The 21,232-nt window shown below is 36.8% G+C and overlaps 1 protein-coding gene and 1 pseudogene across 2 annotated transcripts in view; both read left to right on the top strand.

The window, feature by feature from the left end:
• LOC306869079 (uncharacterized protein) overlaps positions 1 to 21,232 on the top strand; it is a 409,393-nt gene that overhangs the window by 313,450 nt on the left and 74,711 nt on the right. The window lies entirely within an intron of this gene.
• Positions 357 to 21,144, top strand: LOC306869026 (GEM-interacting protein-like; annotated as a pseudogene). Its single transcript, XR_013785808.1, has 21 exons — positions 357 to 662; positions 5,227 to 5,320; positions 5,706 to 5,799; positions 5,939 to 6,002; positions 8,740 to 8,865; positions 9,755 to 9,819; positions 11,111 to 11,218; positions 11,310 to 11,390; positions 11,481 to 11,642; positions 11,898 to 12,035; positions 12,181 to 12,371; positions 13,845 to 13,951; positions 14,039 to 14,101; positions 14,179 to 14,268; positions 14,353 to 14,513; positions 15,428 to 15,604; positions 16,504 to 16,641; positions 17,153 to 17,355; positions 18,471 to 18,798; positions 20,009 to 20,111; positions 20,428 to 21,144. The product of XR_013785808.1 is annotated as a GEM-interacting protein-like (transcript).

Below are 21,232 nucleotides of genomic sequence, written 5' to 3'. Positions count from 1 at the left end.
CTTCCTGTGTCTCAACCACCAACAGCCAGCAGGGGGCAATGCTGTGAGGATACATTTCATTGGATGAATGCTAAAGCAAGATTTCAGGCTGATTTATTGGTAATTCAAGGGTTTTTACTGCATAAAAGTTCCTATGTGGTATTCATTTGATGCAAATTCAGAATAAAGTGATCTTTAGAGATTAGATAAATGAAAGTTGCAGCATAAATAAAGTAGTTCCAAACTCAAGAGCCTTTGATGGGCCACAAACAAAGAATCACAAACAAAATAACATTACAACAAACGCTAACACAGATTACCAGAAATATCTCAGGCCTTAGCAGAAGTTGGGGGTGTTAGGTGTGTCTGAGAGTGACAGTGAGACAAACTTCCTCCTCATACGATGGTGAAAGAACATTGGCCAACCTTCGCTTTAGAGGAAGAGAAGTGGCGCTGTGAGAGAAGAGAGAGCAGAGTTATCAAAGCCCACACAGTCTTCATGTTCTGTGCCAGTGTTCGATGAAAGGGGATGATTCTGACCGAATCATCTTCAGCTGGGGTGGATGGACTAACTGCTGGATGACAACGCAAACACGGTCTGTTGTGAGCTGCTGGTTCATCACTAGAGGACTAGATGGAGGAGGCAGCAGAGACTGCACAGTTGAGGCAACCAAAAGTTCAGGGTGAGTTACATCAGACTTTGAGGAAAATGTGTTTTTGTTGTAGCTTTAAGCTGCATGTGTGTATATCTGGCTTTTTTGTTCTCTTTCTTTGCATGTGTGTGCTTGCGTGTTTGTGTTGCATGCATTGATCAGTGCATGATCAGAGCACTTCCTGTCTTGTCCATTTTGCCTTTGTTCAAAAGTTACATGGCAAGGAAGTTTTCATGTGTAGGACATTTTGATAGATGTACAAAATTACCACATCTTGGGGTGACTTATAACCACTTTCCACATGTAAAAAAAAAAAGTGTAAATTTTGCAAAAAAAAAAAAAAAGTGTATTATTTGGCACTGTGTATCGGATTTATTTTTTAATTAATTTAGCTTTTTTATAATTTAGTATTACTTTTTTAATTAAAAAATTCTCATAAAACATAACTGGATTAAGTCCAGGATGTGGAAATAAACCTCAATAAGACCTCAGTGGGAGGAAGTCACATGCACTGGTTTCTAATGATTTGTTATCGATGCAGTGCTTCTCGTTTCAACCACTTTAAGTGTCGCATGTCATTTAACATTTGAAACGATTATGAGAATGAAAATTAAAACATTCTGTGTAACAACTAATAGCATAACATGTCAACTGACAGCATAACCACAGTGCCATCCTTAAGATGACTTTCACATCCGGTGGGTGATTTTTGTCAAACAAAATGGAGATGAAGAGAAAAATCTTATTCCAAACATCTGAATTAATCTCTTCATCAAAAACAAGTCCTTATTGTCCCTGTAGCAGAGTATGTTACCAAACCTAGGCAGGATGCGGTTGACCTAAATGTAGCATGTCAGAGAAAGAGAGATTGACTGTGACACTTTCTTTGTTAGTGCAGCATTAGTGTGGCACTTTGCATGTTCAGAGCCACATTTACAGCATTGCAGATGTGCATTCAAGGGTTCAAAGAGTTCACGTTAAGTAAAAACCCAGAAAAGCATGTTTACTTTGGATAAGTAATTTACTAGCTTTAAAATATGCAATACAATGATTTTTGCAAATTAGTCACTTTTGACGCTTTATCTTTACCGCATTTGTCGCCAAATGTTTGTGTGAACTTTAGAAGTGTGACTTCCTGTCCTGATGCACATTTCATCAAGTCATTAATTGTTTTTACTCTAGTTTGGGCTTGAAAACGGAAAAAAAAAAAGTCAATTGGTTCACTCCGAGCAGAATCGATATTTTAACGTTTCCGTTCCTGCGTTCCTCTGTATTATTACCGAAACCGGTTTGAGTAGAAAAAATAACAGTTAATACAGTTATTTTTTTAAATTATCTTTGCCTATAATAATAATAAAGTACAGTGTTTTCTTTACACAAAAAGAAAAAGAAAGAAAAAAAATACAGAAATATTAACCCGCTGCGCTTATAGTCACAGCCAATACAGCACAGCATCTTTTCTAGATTTTTAAATTTCTAAATGTAGGCTACTAAACAAAATAAAAACTCTATTAATGCTTTAAAGACATTAGAGTATTTTTTAAAGATATTTAAAAATGTTTGCTACAAAAAAAAAAAATGAAAATTGCATTTTGAGGAAAAAGAAACAAAGGCTAAGCCGTGCCGCATTTTATTTGATTATTATTCAGAAATGATGTAGGAAATCAAAAATGTTTACAAACATTATAAACACAGTTATTAGTTTCTCTCCACAACAAATCCTCTAAATAGCCTATAGGCTATAAAAACGTCAATCCAAAAACAAATTACTTTTACTTTACTTTACTTTTAGTCATTTAGCAGATGCTTTTATCCAAAGCAACTTACAAATAAGAAAAAAAAAAAAATTAAAAGTGAAGCTGGTGCCTACTTCTCTCATTCGGCACGAATCCAAATGTTTCCATATTATTTAGTATTACGTTTCCCAGAACATTGGAATGCGTCACAATGAACCGTAGCTATAGGCCTAACTCAGCATATTGTTTTTTTCTTTCGTTTTGTTAATCTGTCAATGATTTACGTGAAATATATTTAGTGTATAGGCATATATTCCTTTTTATGTAAGCCTATAGATTAATTGTGTTTTCTCCGTTCACAGAAGCGCCGCAGGTGCGTAAGATCTGTTGAATCCGTCTTACACTGTCGTCAGATAAACTCTAACTCCGGTGTTCTGATGATCTGTGCTACCCTGTCAGATTTTGCTAGAGTTCACAGCTGAGCGGGCGGGCATTTCACTCGCTGGATGCGTCAGCATTACATTTGCATAGTCTTGTACTACTTGAATTCCTGATTGGTTGACAGCAAATTTAAAATATTAAATGGAACGATAAAATAACGTTATTAACCGGTTAATGGCCATTTCAAATTTTTGATTCTGTTCGGAACTATAAAATTTGATTTCGTTTCTGTTTCCGGTTCTGTTCCAGTCAAAATTACGTTCGTTTCCGGTTTTCGTTTTTATTCCTTGAACCGGTTCAGAGCCCTGGTTTTAAGTTCCAGTTCCTGCAAGTGTTCATACAAAAGTTAATGTACTTTAACCTCCATCAACAACCTTTTTCACAAAGAAGTGTTAATATACTTTAGCTTGTTAAACATTACACTGTCCATGTTACACAAATTACATTAAATTGTCATTTTTTTCATAATATCAAAACTACAACAAAGAAACTGATATTGATATTCTCCTGGCAGCTACTGTAGTAAAAAGGCAGCTACAAGAAAACGGTTATATCCACTTTCGGTGGAGGAATGGGCAGATATTACACACTCAACGGCCACTTTATTAGGTACACCTGTTCAGTTGCTTGGTAACACAAATTGCTAATCAGCCAATCACATGGCAGCAACTCAATGCATTTAGGCATCTAGATGTGGTGAAGACGACCTGCTGAAGTTCAAACCGAGCATCAGAATGGGGAAGAAATGGGATTCAAGTGATTTTGAACGTGGAATGGTTGTTGGTGCCAGACGGGCTGGTCTGAGTATTTCAAATACTGCTGATCTACTGGGATTTTCACACACAAACATCTCTAGGGTTTACAGAGAATGGTCCGAAAAAGAGAAAATATCCAGTGAGCGGCAGTTGTGTGGACAAAAATGCCTTGTTGATGTCAGAGGTCAGAGGAGAATGGGTAGACTGGTTAGAGATGAAAGAAAGGCAACAGTAACTCAAATAAACACTCGTTACAACCAAGGTATGCAGAATACCGTCTCTGAACGCACAACACGTCGAACCCTGAAGCAGATGGGCTACAGTAGCAGAAGACCACACCGGGTGCTGCTCCTGTCAGCTAAGAACAGGAAACGGAGGCTACAATTCACACAGGCTCACCAAAATTTGACAACAGAAGATTGGAAAAACGTTGCCTGGTCTGATGAGTCTCGATTTCTGACATTCAGATGGTAGGGTCAGAATTTGGCGTAAAGAACATGAAAGCATGGATCCATCCTGCCTTGTCTCAACGGTTCAGGCTGGTGGTGGTGGTGTAATGGTGTGGGGGATATTTTCTTGGCACACTTTGGGCCCCTTAGTAGAAATTGAGCATCGTTTAAACGCCACAGCCTACCTGAGTATTGTTGCTGACCATGTCCATCTCTTTATGACTACAGTGTACCCATCTTCTGATGGCTACTTCCAGCAGGATAATGCACCATGTCACAAAGCTCAAATCATTTCAGACTGGTTTGCTGAACATGACAATGAGTTCACTTTACTCAAATGGCCTCCACAGTCACCAGATCTCAATCCAATAGAGCACCTTTGGGATGTGGTGGAACGGGAGATTCGCATTATGGATGTGCAGCCGACAAATCTGCAGCAACTGCGTGATGCTATCATGTCAATATGGACCAAAATCTCTGAGCAATGTTTCCAACACCTTGTTGAATCTATGCCACAAAGAATTAAGGCAGTTCTGAAGGCAAAAGGGGGTCCAACCCCCTAACAAGGTGTACCTAATAAAGTGGCCAGTGAGTGTGTTTGATTGAAGGACTGTCTTTCTCTTTAAACACCAAGATAAGAGTAAATTGACAGTAATAAATTGACTAATAGTAAACTGACTGAATAGATTACATCTATACAATCAGACTTTTATTAAACAGCAAATGGTCTTCAAGGTTCAGTAGTTCCTTTAGGAATTAAGTTATTATTTGCACCCCATGTTATATTTTGTATAGTTAAAATGGGGAAAGAAAGAAAAAACATTTAGAAAATTAAAGAACACACCACTGGCAGAGGTGTGCCAGGCAGAAATAACCAGCAGGTGGGCTCTCCTGTACTTACATCTATGATATGAACATAGGTTAGAACTTTTTGGTAACACTTTATTTTAAGGTGTCCTTGTTACATGTTACATGTGCTTGCTTACTATTATAATAACAATAAATTATGCATAATTACATGCAACTAACCCTAAAGCTAATCCTAATCCTAATCCTAACCGTGTAGTAAATACATGTAGTTAATTAATATTACTGAGTACTTAAATGTATAATTACACCATAACAAGGACACAAAATAAACTTTTTTGTAATCAGATTTTCATTTTAAAATATCACATGCAGCAACATGACCTGTCTTATTCTTCTGTTTCAGATGCTGGGACACCAGTCCGGCACTCAGAAACCAAGCGTTACAGTGAAATATTACGCGATTTTGATGCTAACTTGGATTTGTCATTGACATGCTCGTAAGTACACCTTTACACTTTGTCATGAAACAATCTTAAAAATAAAAGGTTCCAAAAAAGGGTTTTTAGCAGGGATGCCATAGAACAATAATTTTGGGTTCCTCAAAGAACCTTGTTATCAAGAGTTCTTAAAAGAACCATTTATTTCTTACTTTGAAGCACATTTTAATAATCAAAATAACTTTTTCTACAATAAAGAACCTTTTGTGTAATGGAACGATTCCATGGATGATAAAGTTTCTTTGTGGAACCGTGGATGACAATAAAGAAACTTTATTTTTAAGAGCATAAAAATTGTTGGAATAAATGAAAGATCGGCTCTGTTTTGGCTCTGTGAGAACGCTTCATTTTTAATATCTTTGTGTCGGTTGATTTGATTTCTCAGGACTGTGGATGAGATGCTACTAGAAGCAGACTCACTGTCTTTAACAGACACTTCAGCAGACACAACACTGAACGCCGATCTGGATGATATTACAGTGAGACATGATTGATGAATTATTGTTCCCACTCTTTTTCTCATATACTAGTACTCCTATTTCATGATACTTTTGGGTTCAACAATCTCTCTCAAGCAATGAGGTTTACAGTGAATATTAAAAGCTGTGTGTTTTTCAGGGTGAAGATGTGGAGTCGTTGAAGATCTGCCATGAGGAGGAGGAAAAAGACGGAGCTGTATCCGGTAATTTTTTTTAAGATCATTGTGTGTATGGGTGTTTGCGTGCTGGACATTTGGAGGAAGACTAACAGGGTGAAAGATTAATGAGATTAGCAATGAACAGTTTGGTTGTGCTCTCACAAATATTAAAATGAATATCATATATCCAGCCGGGTTCATGGTGGTTGATTGATTCGACATGGTCTTCTGTCCATTATTTGGACATAGACAGCAATGACTGATATCTAAGAGGAGCAAAGCAAAGAGAGTGACTGATCAGGCCCGGGAAGCATCATGTCACGCCACTAAATCTCTCTTCTTCAACCTGCACTGTTTACGTGTAATTAGCCACATGGACTAATTGCCCCTCGCTAACAAGATTAGCACCGGACGGGGGTTAGAGAGCAGATTAAAGTGGCAGACAGCTGCTCTGTTTTTCCCACTGATCCACCTCTCCGAAAACTGTAGTGAGATAGGATAGCATAGGATAGCATGTTAGATATAGAACTGTAATCTTTATATAAAATTAGAGTAGTACATATGAACTATAAATTATGAAGAAGAGAGTTGTAACCAAAGATAAAATGAGATTTTGATTGGGTGATTGTTGTGCTGTATTGAATAGCTATATATTGACATCATCGTCCTTGGCTGCTACCTTGGCTAGACCTGCTTGTCCTGTGAGCATATAGCTGTTTGCTAGCTGAGATTAGGGATTACGTTAACACTCAAAGTTTAAATAAAGCATCCGCACAGTGACCTTCGAGATGATACCTTGGCTGGTACTCACAAAGCACCTCACCTTCATTACTCACACCTGAGACAGACTGCAGTATCAACCGTATATTCTTAGCCTAGTTCAGACTCCCACTGTGAGACCTGATCAGCCTAATTGGACTGACTAAGCAGAGACTTTTCATGTCTTCCCTGGATAAATCTGTGAGTTTATTATCTTGTGTCCTATTAAACATCATATTAAATCATATAAATTCATTTTAAATTGTTAATTAACAAATGGCTGGATTGACCAGCATGTGGTTTAATCTCAAAAAGAAGTTGACATAATTTACCCCAGTATCAAAAGAAAGAATAAGAAGAAGAAATTATATTTTGCTTTACAAATTAATGTATCATAACTATTTCACCTTTTTCTGCATCACGGTAACGAGAATGAGATTCCTCACGTCACAGTAATGAGAATGAGATTTTTCTCAACATAAAGGCAGTGATAATGATATTTTTCACATCACAGTAATGAGAATCAGATTTTTGTGCATCACAGTAATAAGAATGAGATTTTTCACTTTTTCACAGCGTAACGATGAGGGTTTTTTTGCATCAGGTTAAAAAGAAAGCATTACATATCATGGTAATGAGAATGAGATTTTTTTTCCGCATCACTGTAATGAAAATGAGATTTTTTTAACATTTAAGGTAATGACCATGAGTTTTTGGTATTATGGTATTGAGAATGAGATTTTTTTCACATCATACTAATGAGAATGAGACTTTTGCGCATCACTGTAATGAAAATTAGATTTTTTTAACATTAAGGTAATGACAATGAGATATTTTTTCGCATCATGGTAATGAGAATTAGATATTTTTTTTTGCTGTACTGTAATGAGAATGAGATTTTGTAACATTAAGGTAATGACAATGAGATTTTTTTTGCAGTACTGTAATGAGGATGAGCATTTTTACATCACAGGAATAAAGATTTTTTTCACGTTATGCTATTGAGAATGAGATTTTTTACATCAGTAATGACAATGAGATTATTTTCACATTAGTGAGAATATGATTTTTTTTTTAAGGCTTCACAGTAATGCGAATCGGACGTTATTGTATTACAGTGTCAAAATAAAAAAAAGACTCTTTTAAAAAAAAAAATAGGCTTAACTGTTTATGCAATATGTAACTATTAGAGAAGCAAAAAGAGAGAAAGAGAGTTTAGGAGAGCATAAAGTAATGATGAGATACCGATATCCTTATATCAGGAAGTCAACAACACCCTAATCTAAAGACCATCACTCTACAGTCTGATACTGTCCTGGATTATTCCCCTCCCCTCTGTGCCAAACACATACTAATGCATTAACATGAGACAGGAAGTATGGCAGGATAGAAGTTGGATAGAGACACTACAATTGGAGGGATGATGGAGAAAATTCATGTTTTTAGTTGTGATGTTTTGATCAGATCAGATTTTTAGCATTTAATGCACAGGGAGGAGACAGCAGACAGAGGGAGGGTGAACAGTCTCGGTCTCTGTGAAATCCTCACACACTCACTGCTGAGCTCCAAAGCCTCATGGACTCTACTGAGCGAGCTCAGGAGTTCCCTATACACAAATCTTGCATGGATATTGAATTACCAATCCGGAATATTGTGGTGGAGAGTCGCAGGGATTCGACTTTTCCCTTGGATTATCACAGATGTTATGATTCAGTGCTTGTTTACGACGTCTTTAACAGACATTTGGAGAATGATGGCTTACTGCATAGTTTTTAACAATTAAGATGCTTTTTTGGCAACAGACTTTGTTGTGATGACAATTTTGGGCATGTACCACAACTCAGCGTTTTCCAAAGCTTGGCCTTTACTTCCTTTGAAGATACAGGAGATTTATCCTGTACAGTAACAGCAGACAGGATCATTAAAGCTGGTTGAGGACAAGCTTCTGTCAGTCCCGTGCTGGGTTTAGTTTACAGAGTAAGGCATGCACACGATCCGTTGATGCTGATGTATTCCCCCTCAGCCCAGGATGCCGACCTGACCATGTGTCGCTGCGAGGGTGGCGTGGAGCTCGCCCTACAGTACGCCAAAATGTGGTGCCGTTATGCCAAAGACTTGCTGACCTGGATGGACAAAAGAATCAGCCTGGGTGAGTGTTTTAAATTTAGTCTTTGATTGCGTGAATTTCTGTTAAATAGTCACAGGAACACATCCACTAACTGTCAGAAAAATACAGAAAACTAAATCTAAACTCATGTTTTCGACGTGCTGACATATTATGTTTAGGTTGGATTTGTTTGCCAGTAATTATAGATCATTTCTGTCTAGAAGAGAAGCTGAGGGACTTCTTCCTGTAAACAGAAAAAGAGTCTAAAATGGGATCTCTGAGAGAATATGAGTTGTGCTAAACAACACCTGTGATAGGATGAAGTAGCCTTTAACACATCGTGACTCACAGCGCCTTCTAGTGTAAGATTACTGATAGGTTCCTAAAAGTGTCTAATGCCTTTACACCCAATACTGAGACAAACTACTAGCCCATTTTTAGGGCCACAACAGAGGAATGAAGAGGTTTTTTGTGTCAGCACACAAGCCAGTTATAACCTGTAGCTGAAATATTGTATATTTTTGCTATAACCTATAGTGTGATATATAACCAGAGCACAAAGAGAGAGTATAAATCTCAAAATATGAAACAGAGCCAAGGCTACGCGTCAATAATAATGAATGAACAGAAAAGGGAAAGCATAAAGTACATTACCACTGTAAAACGTGTCGGTGTGGTATTCCTGGAATCAGTGATGATGAATATCTTATTTTCCATTGAGCTGTGATGCTAATGGGTTATGGACTGATACAGTTATGTCACCTAATGTCCGCTCACAGTTGTATTGATGTTTTGAAACGCTCTGTTCTGTGTTCATCGATACAGATGCAAACTATTTCTATCGGTCAATCGAATTTTCCATTCACCTCTTTCTTCTGCCATTATGATTTGGTGCATTATGTGATTATTAAATCATGTTGTTTGTTTACAGAGCAAGAGTTCTCAAAGAGTATTATGAGAGCAGCAGATGCTGCCAAGTCATGTGTTGCTCAACAGGTAAAATTGTGTGTTTTTACACAAAATGTGTAAAGAGTTTATTTAGCTATTTGGCAACTCTTTTTTTTTTTAACACATTTAATACTTTAACTAGTTTATTACTTTTTCTACCAGCAATACTAAACAGTGTATTTACATGCATGCCTTTTTGTTTTTTTTTAGAAAGGCATGAAAATTTGCACAACATTGCAAACATAGCATCCATAGCATGTGATGGAGACAATAGTGGTAGAAATAACATTTAACAACTGTTGGGAATAAAATTGCTGACTCCTTTGTATTGCTATGGCTGCTTTTATAGTTAGCATTTTATGTATACTAAATACACACAATTAAATGATATTTTGTTTGTGGAAAGGCACTTCAGGCACTTCTCAGTTTTGATATTTTAGGCTACTTTGCTTTCATAAATTGACTTCTTTCAGACTGCTGCCTAAAGCATCCAAAATTCACATTTCAGATTTTATTTTATTAAATGTATGTCTGTATATAACAATAACAATACAATCTCTTGCCTGATTTATATTTTAATTTATTCCTAAAACAATGTGAAAATATTTTTCTGTTGACAGTGTTTTCTGATAAAGAAATATCAACAACAAGAATAAACCTGGCTTTATCCAATGTTTAGATTTTTGTAAATGTATGTAAATTAGTGTGTATTTAATTAGATAATGCCTTATTTGCATATATAAACATAACAATTCAGAAAACTTACGATAAAAGACAATTGAAATTTATGTTGATTTCTTTGCATTATATTATATACTTCACTGACAAGGTTGTCTCTTTTGTAAAAAAAAAACAAACAAAAAAAAACTTTAATATGAGAAAATTGTCATGGAAATGACACTACAACAGTAGCAGTCGTCATTAAAAATTATAAACAAAATAATTTTAATATTAAGAAACATTGAAATGATTTATCATTTTATTTCATACTTTGTTTAGATCACCATCTAAACATGCATAGATCATCAGCTTTAAACATGCAATAATTCATGTTTTTATTATGGATTTTTAAGCTATAATAAGTCTTTCACAGAAAAATATATGCATTAAAGTAAAAGCATAAATAAATGATAAAGGGTTGATAATAAATAAATGATAATAAATGATAAAAAAGAAAGAGACTTTAATTAGACTTTCATGTAACAAAAAGAGAATGCAATGTAATAAACCTTTGTACACCTGAACAAACACTGTAATGTAACTGTTCTTTTGTCCTGTTGTGTAAAGAACACATTGCTTGCTGTCATCCTTAATGCATGTGTTTGGATGCACTCCACAGGACATGATGCCTCTGCAGAACATCTACACACAGGCGCTGGAGCATGATATCAAAAGCAGCACATCAGCCAAACAAACTGCTGAGCTCATTCAACAGCGCTGCTACCAGGTGCTCCATCCATCCAAACAATCTTTATAACAAATGCAAGACATCTGAAACATAATATCTAACTTGTGGGATTCTGCTATCTATCCCACAGGCTCTCTCGGCCAAGAGGAATGAAATCGACAAGTGGCGACGGGAATTCAAAGAGCAGTGGTCTAAAGAGCAGAAGAGGATGGTCAGTTCATAGTGCTGTGGTTAATAATGTGTGTGTTTTTGATGTGGCCAGCTTTTCCAGTAATGTGAATGATAATGTCATGTGCATTAGAATGATGCTGTGTCTGCACTGAAGAGAGCAAGACAGCAATACCAGCAGCGCTGTGAGGAGCTGGAGAAGGCCAAAGCCATGACGGCCAAAGCTGAAGAGGAGACAGGTGGTTACAAAACCCTGGACAGGAGGAGGAAGTCCAGAGATGACGCCCAAACGAAGGTCATCTTGAGTATATGGCTCGTTCTATCATTTCACATCAATACAAAACTACAAAAACAATAGGCTTTCTCAATAACATTACGGTCTCAGTTCATACATTTCATCAATTTCAAGCAAATATACTGTGCATAAAATTTTTATGTGAGATTATAAAATGCTTTCCCTTAATTAATTAAATATGATAGTTCTAAAAAAAATCAATGAATTATCATCTCTTCACTATGATATTTATCACTATATTTTGTTTCTGTGCAGGTTACAGAGACTGAGATGCTGTACAGGCAGTGTGTGTGTGAAGCGAACAACCATCAGAAAGAGCTGGAGAAGGTGAAGCGCAAAATCCTTGTCCACATTCGCAAGCTCATCTGTCAAGGAGACACTGTGCTAAAAGAGGTTGGTTCACCTTTAGAGACACCTTAAAATGAAAAGTAATCATCTACTATAGGGAGTTGGTTCTTTTGGTTTGCACTGTTAAGTAACCCTTCAGAATACACTAGCAACCATAGAAACAGCTGTCTTTGTCTTATTCTTCTGTCAGGCAACGGTGAACATGTTTTATTACCAGCGGCAGCAGACTGAGCCGGTTCCTCTGGGCTACCTGAACTTAGAAGTGAACTGCAGGCCCTGTGATCCAGGTGAACCCTACCTGCACTACATCCTGGGAAAGCACCTGCCCGAACAACCTCTCCAGAACTTCACATTTCAGGAGTTCATCCCCCAAAACAAGAGGTAAGGTCTGGAGGACACACAATTCACAACTCAATTCAACTTGTAAGCTGTAGGAAGTCAGTAAGATTTAAAATTTTTTTTTAAAGAAATTAATGTTTTCATTAAGAAAGGAAGCATTAAATTAATCAAAAGTGACAGAAAAGACAAGATTCCATTTGCAATAAATGTTGTCCGTTTGAACTTTCTATTCATCAAAGAATCCTGACAGAAATGCATAAGGTTTTCTACACAAATATTAGGCAGCACAACTGTTTTTAACATAGATAATAGTAATAAATACTATTACTATTATCTATAAATCGCCTATATTATATATTGTGTATTTTTTTATTTTTTTTTGCTGCTTTGTACATTGGTTATTGGCTATTTCCTGTTATTTTGTTTTATTACCTGTGTCCTGTCCTGTTACTGTCCTTCTGTTGCACTGTGGAGCTTCTGTCACTATAACAAATTCCTTGTATGTGTAAACATACTTGGCCAATAAAGCTCATTCTGATTCTGATTCTGATTCTGAAATGTTTCTTGAGCAGTAAATCAGTATATTAGAATGATTTCTCAAGGATCATGTGACACTGAAAACTGGAGTAATGATGCTGAAAATTCAGCTTTTTTATCAAGTACTGGTAAATGCAGTCTGGGTGAGCACAAAAAAATTATTTCAAAACATTTTACTGACCACAAACTTTTGAATGTTTGTTTGCATGTTTTATATATACAGCAAAGTTTCCTAAAAATACACTATACCAAAAGTATTGGGACACCCCATTCTAATGAACAAGTTTGACTACTTTAGTAATTTTTTGGTGATGAAAGTGTTTTTGGCTCAATCTGCATTTAAAAGTCACACCAGAGGTGTTCAGCTGGGTTTATGCAGACCAGTCGAGTTCTTCCACCTGACTGAATCAATCATTTCTTTCTGAACCTTGCCTTAATGTCATGTTAGAATAGAAAAGGGTTCTGTCCAAACTGTTGCTATTAAAATTAGAAGCACACAATTCTCTAGAATATCATTATATGCTTAAACATTTGTACTCATGGAAATTACTAAAGTAGTCAAACCTGTTCATTAGAAGGGGGTGTCCCGATACTTTTGGCAATATAGTGTATTATATAATATAATTGAAGCCAAGCTTTCAAGAAAACAAGAAAAATTCCCGGGTAAAAACCAAGGTACTTCAATTATGCCATTGTAGATGTCCAAAAAGCCACACAAAAAAACACTTTAACATGGAAACATACATTTGTTTTAGTGTTTGCATGTTTTAGTGTTTTGTCTTTTCTTTTTTTTGTTGAGATTTGCTAGGTTTTTCATTGTAACAGACATCAGCTTCACTTTCATAACTGCATGAATCAGTTGCTAAAGCCCAGTGAAGCTTATTGTGAACAGAACTGAATTGCCTGTATTCTCAGTCGAATAAAGCTTACTTCAATTGCAACCACATCATTTGAGTTGGATTTTTGTATATTTCACAGATCCCCACCAACAGGTCGACGTAAACAAAGCACTGCTCCAAGTTACCAACAAGATTCATATGCGCTACCAGAGGAACTGAAACACAGCAGCAGTTTAGTAGATGGACGTACGTCTCCTCTCACACATTTTCTTACTTATAACTCATCCAGATGAAGTGCACAAGAAAATTTTCATGTGATTTGTTGATGTGCAGGACGTTCCATTCACAGCGATAGAGACAGCACTGGAGGAAGTCTTGAATCACTGTCCAGTCCAGGTAGAGAAAATCTATTGTAACTTATGAAGCAACTGTCCCATCTGTAAATAGGTTAGTCATATGTCTCCTCTCTGAAGCTTATGGGAACCGTAAGCTGCCCAAGGCCTCCTCCACAGGAACCATGTCTTCAGATGATCTTGATGAGAAAGACACTCTGCAAGAAGCAGGTATGAGATGCTTTTCATCATTTACACTTTCTGCATTTTTATGGCTGACAATGCAGTTGTTGACTCTTCTTCATGTGTGTGCAGAGAGCGAAGAGGGTTTGTCTGATAGCAACGGAATGCTATGCAAACCACGAAATCCGTCACGTGCCGCACTAACCCACAGACTGAAAAAAATGAAGAGCAAGATGGTCAAGTGTAAGCAGTGTGACAATTACATCCTTGTCAATGGGATTGAGTGTGAAGAGGTGAGTGTCAGAAAAATGTGTGTAGCTTTTTGGTTGAACATCTAAGCAGCGAACTGAAGATGGTACACTTCAACCATATTTCAAAGACAATAGATGTAATTATGAAAATACAAATAAATCATTCTGCAGTGGGTCAAGAAAGCACTCTAAATTTCAACTAATTGCATTTAACACAATTGCAATATACAATAACATTACAAAATATAATACATTTTGATAGAATTGTAAAAAACATACAGTTAAGAGTCTGAAACCATTAGATTCAGTTTGCACTTAAGTATATTATAAAGCATGCTAAAATCTATGAATATATTTATATAAATATTTTAATATATTTGTTGTATACGTGGCACAAAATAAATGTATTTCAAATACATTTTAGTATATTTATTTTCACTAGGGTATTCTTGAATATATATATATATTATATATATATATATATATATATATATATATATATATATATATATATATATATATATATATATACAAAAATATTTGTTTGTTTTTTTTAAGTGTAAGATTGCCAAGCAATGCTTCGTGGGAGGTCATTTGGGTGGATTATGGGTAGTGTAGTCAAATCAGGATAAATAAAATAAATTACATTTGAAACTGAAGATGAAATCTTGACGTTTCTACAGAATCATATAATTAAATAACAATCTCAGAGCTAATGGCAGGTCTGTTGACAAAGGTTTTTAAATTGTCTTTAAAAAATGTTTTACTTGGGGAACCCAAATACTGTGCTTTATTGTTTAGGCATTTAACCTCAGTTTACTTCTGGTGATATACTATAAGTAGCTGGATATGACTAAGCTGCTAAATGACTAATTCGTAAAAGAAAAGAACCACTCCTTATTTGACTGTGCACTGGTCAGAATATGGCGGACTGACAGTTGCTCCTCTCTTGCCAGTGTGGCCTTGCAGTCCACAGGAAGTGCCTGGAGGTGTGCCAGATGGAGTGTGAGCACAGAAGAGGCTTCATCTTCGGGATGGAGTTCTCCCTGCTGCCTAGAGAGAGCCAAGACTCTGTGCCCTTCGTTGTCCTGCGCTGCACAGAAGAGATTGAGAACAGGGCTCTTGGAGTCCAGGTAGGAACTCAATACATGGATCTTGTGATGTTATGAAGAGATAACGGTGCTTGATAAAGTCACAATGAAATAAAAGTAGTGACTGATCTTTTCTACAATGTCGGTATGTATGCAATTATATTGTGTTGATAAGTATCGGATTATCAAAAAAGATGTAGGACGGGACTTGGTTCTGTGCATCAGTTTTTGATTGAATGTTGAGATATGGCCATAGCAGGGGCGGGTTTAATCCTGAATGATTGGAACAGTTATGACATTCTTATTAAAGATTACAAGGTCAACAAAAAAAATGAATAAGATCTATATATAAATAAACTTTAATTTCTGGCCAACAAACTATTGTGGTTTGTAGTTTGTAGTGTGGCTTGTTGTGAAAGGATGTGCTATTACTTTTCTAAGTAATTCTAATTACATTTTTAATTTTGCAAATGATAAAACAGACTACAAATTCCATAGAATTCAACTGAAGGACCCCCGATCCAAATCCACTTCAGATTTCTAAGTCTGGTAATGTGTGATCCTCTGTAACACTGCTCCGGGTGTGTGTTCACGATGTGTGTGTGTGTGTGTGTGTGTGTGTTCACTGCTGTGTGTGTGCATGCTGGATGGGTTAAATGCAGAGCATGAATTCTGAGTATGGGTCACCATACTTGGCAGTATGTCACTTCACTTCACTATCACTATCACTATCATTTACAAAGTCACCTAGTGTTTTAAAATCTGTTACGACTTTAAAAGTTGTGTAGTGTGCAGAGCAGTTGCAGGCCTTTCAGAATATTTTAATAACTGCGTCATACACTCAACAGCAAGTTTTGCATGGACAAACACCACTCACACTTTCTTCAGACAATGAAATAATCTAGTTGTCTTCAATCTCTTGTTCTTTTCTCTTTATCTAGGGAGTTTACAGAATCAGTGGATCCAAACCTCGCATTCTGAAGTTATGTCAGGCTTTTGAAATCCAGAAAGACCAAGTTGACCTTGGTGACCTCTCACCACATGACATCACCTCCGTACTCAAGCATTTCTTCAAAGAGGTAAACACACACACACACAAAATACAATTGAAGTATTTAAAGTAAAACAAAAATCTAGACCTGGGGTGGTGATGGCGCAGTGGATAAGACACATCTCCTTTGGTGTGAGAGACCCGGGTTCAAATCCACTGTGAGACACCAATGTGTCCCTGAGCAAGACACTTAACCCCTAGTTGCTCCAGAGGCGTGCGACCTCTGACATATATAGCAATTGTAAGTCGCTTTGGATAAAAGCGTCAGCTAAATGAATAAATGTAAATGTAGACTCTAATAACTTTCTCATTACCTAAAACCAAGGCTGTTAACCATGTCTTGAACATTTACATGATTCAATATGATTCAGAACAATTATAATGATGCATATGTAATGCAGTGCAGCATCAAGAATATTTAATATTGGGGGGGACAATTTGGCCATTTCTATTTAGTTGGGAGCTTGTCCTCAATGTCTATTGGGGTTACGACCCTGCTTAAAACATATAACGCAACACCCCGTCTTCCTCTTTCACAGCTTCCAGAGCCGTTACTCACCTTTGACCTTTACAACAACTTTATCAATGTGGGTAAGGAGATTCAGAGGCTTAGTGAAAAGGACCATGCTGCCGAGACTGCTGGGATTGTGACGAGTACTGTGGTCAAACTCAGAGAGCTCATCGGAAGACTGCCTCTGTGTAACTACAACACAGTGCAGCACATGATGGCCCACTTGAACAGGTACCATACGGTGTGAAATCACATTACAGTGTTTTCTAGGGCCCATTTCTCAATATTTAGGTCACTTTTCACAGTTCTCCTAAGCAACTTGAAGCCAGCTTGGCACAGCAGTAAATCCAGAATGCGCTAAAATTGGCAAAATATGTGTGTCTCAAATCAGCTCATTCTTTTGAACACTAGCAAAGATCGTCACCCAGCAAACTTTGTCACTCATAAAACAATGACCTAAAAAACACTAATGCTAACTATTCAATTTTTTTATTTTATTTTCTTATTAGAATTCACTGTACTGTATGTTACATGGTTCATTATTTCAAAGTGTCCACTTTTGCGTAGATGGTGATGAAATTGAAAGACTTGCACCTGTGTAGGTGTTCAGCTCAGGGTTATTATAGTTAACTTAAACTGAAACTATAGAAAAACCCTTCTACTTGGAAAAAACCCTGACATAAATGAAAATATATAAAAGAAACTTAATCATTAAAACTAAATCCAAAATAAAAATTAATAAACACTATATAAACATGTTTAAAAAAGCTAATAAAATGACAAAAACACAACAAAGTTACAAAAAGTTTTAGTAAAATTAAAATGAAAACAGAAATTATACTAATAAAAACTAATTTACAATATGAATAAAAATTATAATAGTTTCTCAATGATACTAAAGTAACACTAATTTAGCTACATGCAATTGTTTTGATAGTATTTCATTTATTAGATTTTAGAATATATTTCAATATGATATTACTTTAAAAAATTTAGCAAATTACTGTTTTATTCATGTTAGGTCAAAAAGAGAATGTAAAATAAACATGTTCAGATTGGCCTGTAATTAAATACATATAGTTTTGGTTGTGATTGTGTTTGAGTGAGAAAAGAATATTTGGAAGTTGTTGTCATTGAGTGCATTTTATGCCAAAGCAATGGAAAATAAGCCACAGTTTAGTCCATCTGAACTGCTGTTGTGCTTACTGTGTAAAAAAACAACTGTTTTGGAAAAGTAAAGTTGAGTGTTGAAAAATGGGCCCTAGCAAGTGTGAAAAAAAACTGTAAAGCTGCCACTTGTTTAAATAAAGTAGTTCTCTACTAATGCATCACTTTCTTCTCTTCAGGGTTGCAGAACATTACGAGGACAACAAAATGTCTCCAGGAAACCTGGGCATTGTGTTTGGCCCCACCCTCCTGCGACCCCTGGTGTCAGGAGACGTGTCGATGATCGCTCTGCTGGAAACCAGCTACCAGGCTCTTCTCGTGGAGTTCATGATCTCACACTATGACCACATATTCGGTCCCGCAACAAGATCCAGCACACCTCCTCCACCGCCTCCCACGGGACCCCTCCCAGACACCCCTCCCAGAGCCTCGTGTCCCTTGTCTCCTGCCAACAGTTCCTCTCAGGACCCTGAAGCCGCGGGCAGGGAACGTCCACGCTCTTTGGAGGTAGGCAATAAGTACTTGACTTCACACAGTCGCAGGCCGTGCTTTAAGCTGGCTGTTGTCATGACGATGCTTAAAGCTCACCTCAGGTGGACATGCCCGTGCGGGCAAAAGAGTTCATCTTGATCTGCTTGAGCCTCTCTTGCACCGCTTGGGCCTTAATTGTCCCGCTGTGCCTGTGGAAAGACCTGGAGGGATTAAACGCTTATTCTGTGAAGATTACTTTTGCTTGCCTGTGTGCTTGTGCTAGAGCTTTACCCCTGTTGCACTCTGCTTTAGCTCCTCACCCAGTTGTTTACTACAGGAAAGCCTGGAGGATGCTAATAGTTATTAGACTAGTCTCCTCTAACTGGAACAGTTTAACCGTCTAAGAATTTCTCATTAGCGAGAACCAAAACAGAAGTTCAGAAGGTCAAAGTTTTCCACACGTTAAGATTTAGTTGTTAGCTGCAAATCGTTTCTCACGAATACTATAAAAAAAAATGCTGGTTCAGTTCTATCAACACTGACCTGCATATATATATATATTAAAACTTTATACAGGAATTCTAATGCTGTAAAATTGACATAAGAACATTACCATTCAAAAAAGAAAATTGAATAAAGTCTCACCAAAACTGCATTTATTTGATCAAAAATACAGTAAAATCAGTAATATTGTGAAATATTAAAATGTAATTTATTTCTGTGATGATAAAACCACATTTTCAGCATCATTACTCCAGTCTTCAGTGTCACATGATCCTTCAGAAATCATACTAATATGCTGACTTGCTGCTTTAAAAACATTTTTTATTATTAGCAATGTTGAAAACAGTTGTGCTGCTTAATATATTTATGTTTTTGGAAACCATGAAACATTTTTTAATTCTTTGATTCTTCAATTAATAGAAAGCACAGATGAACAGCATTAATTTGGAATACAATTTTTTTGTAACATTATAAATATTTTTACAGTCACTTTTAATGCATTAAATGCATCCTTTCTGAATAAAAGTGACTTTAAAAAATATATATATTCACCCCAAACTTTTAAAGGGTAATATGTAACAAGTTTTAACAAGACATCTTAAATTCACTGAGACTTTATTTACAAAATAATACTAAAATAATAAAATATTATAACATTACAGTCATTTAAAAATCTAAATAATCCTTCTGCCTTATTGGCTCTCAAGTCAACGTATATTCAGAATTTTTATCATTTTAACAGAATCGCACTATCAAGAGAGAATCAAGTGAGGGTTATATTTCTGACAAGTCATCATCCAATGAAGCAATGGACCAGCTGAGCCCAGAAGCCATTGAGAGAGCAGGTAGGCGGGCTTTAAAAGACATTGACGTTCAATATCAGCTGGCTGCTTGCGCAAACTATTTGCTGTGTTTCTGTAGCATTGCCAATAATTTCCTTCCTGCGGTCATAAGCAAATCTGTTTCAGTCAAACTTTTGACTACTATAAGATGCTCGAATGTTTTCTGTCTAAATGTGTGGGAAAAATATAGAAAGAAATTTTTCAAAAGCATTTTAATTATAATCTTGGCCTGTATATAATCTTAAATTATGAAAACAAAAAGTTTTGTTCATGATGTGGTTGTTAATAAATGTCTGTTTTTTATCTGTATCTCTTCTAGTCCTGGTTATGAGGGCGACAGCATCTCCTCAGGTGCATTTGGAGCAGGCTGCAGAAAGTAAATTACAAACTCAGTCGAGGGCTCACTTCAGCAGGCAGCCAGTGATATACCACAGGCAGGGTTCGACAGGAGCGCAATTACGCAAAGCAGACTCTCAGTCACGGGACGAGGACAATTCTGGGAGCAGGGAAGGACTTATGTCAAGAAGCGCAGACAGCAGTCATAGCTCCTCTCCTGAGCCTGAGATCCCAATAAAAACTCACTGCCGATTACACGAGACCCCCGTTCCACAGAATAAGACTGCATACACCCCTGAGAGTCAGACTGTACCTCATGCAGGGGTAAAAAGGACTGAATCGGATGAGGGGGTTAAAGCTGTAGCTTCTTCATTTAAAGAACATGTGGAACAAATGGGAAAACGAAATACCAACCAATCAAACAACACCCTGGGGGGGGGGAGAGCGCCTGATCCGATCCTTGAGGAGGCATCCGACGGAGGAGAAAACAGCCCAAAAGGTTCTGTCCGGACTGAAGCTTAAACGCAGTGATTCAGGGAAGGGCGAGCAGCTCCATTTTGTTTGACAGTGACTGAAACAATGTTTACTTAACTTCTGGGGTTCCTTAAATTCACTGGAATACATCCCATTTTGGGCTGTAAAGTATTTTTAGTACAACTGTACATTTTTAGTTTTCCTGCTTTGTGGCACATGACGTACGGTGTAGTTAAATCACAGTGCAGATGGTAGTTCCCTTTCTCACTGGAAATTTGGCACAGAATTACCTGTTTATTTGAGATGCATAGACT

This window comes from Barbus barbus, assembly GCF_936440315.1.
Source record: "Barbus barbus genome assembly, chromosome: 4".
NCBI classification, from domain to species: Eukaryota; Metazoa; Chordata; class Actinopteri; order Cypriniformes; family Cyprinidae; genus Barbus; species Barbus barbus.
Note: the sequence above shows the minus strand (reverse complement) of the source record. Positions and strands in the feature narration are given on the sequence as shown.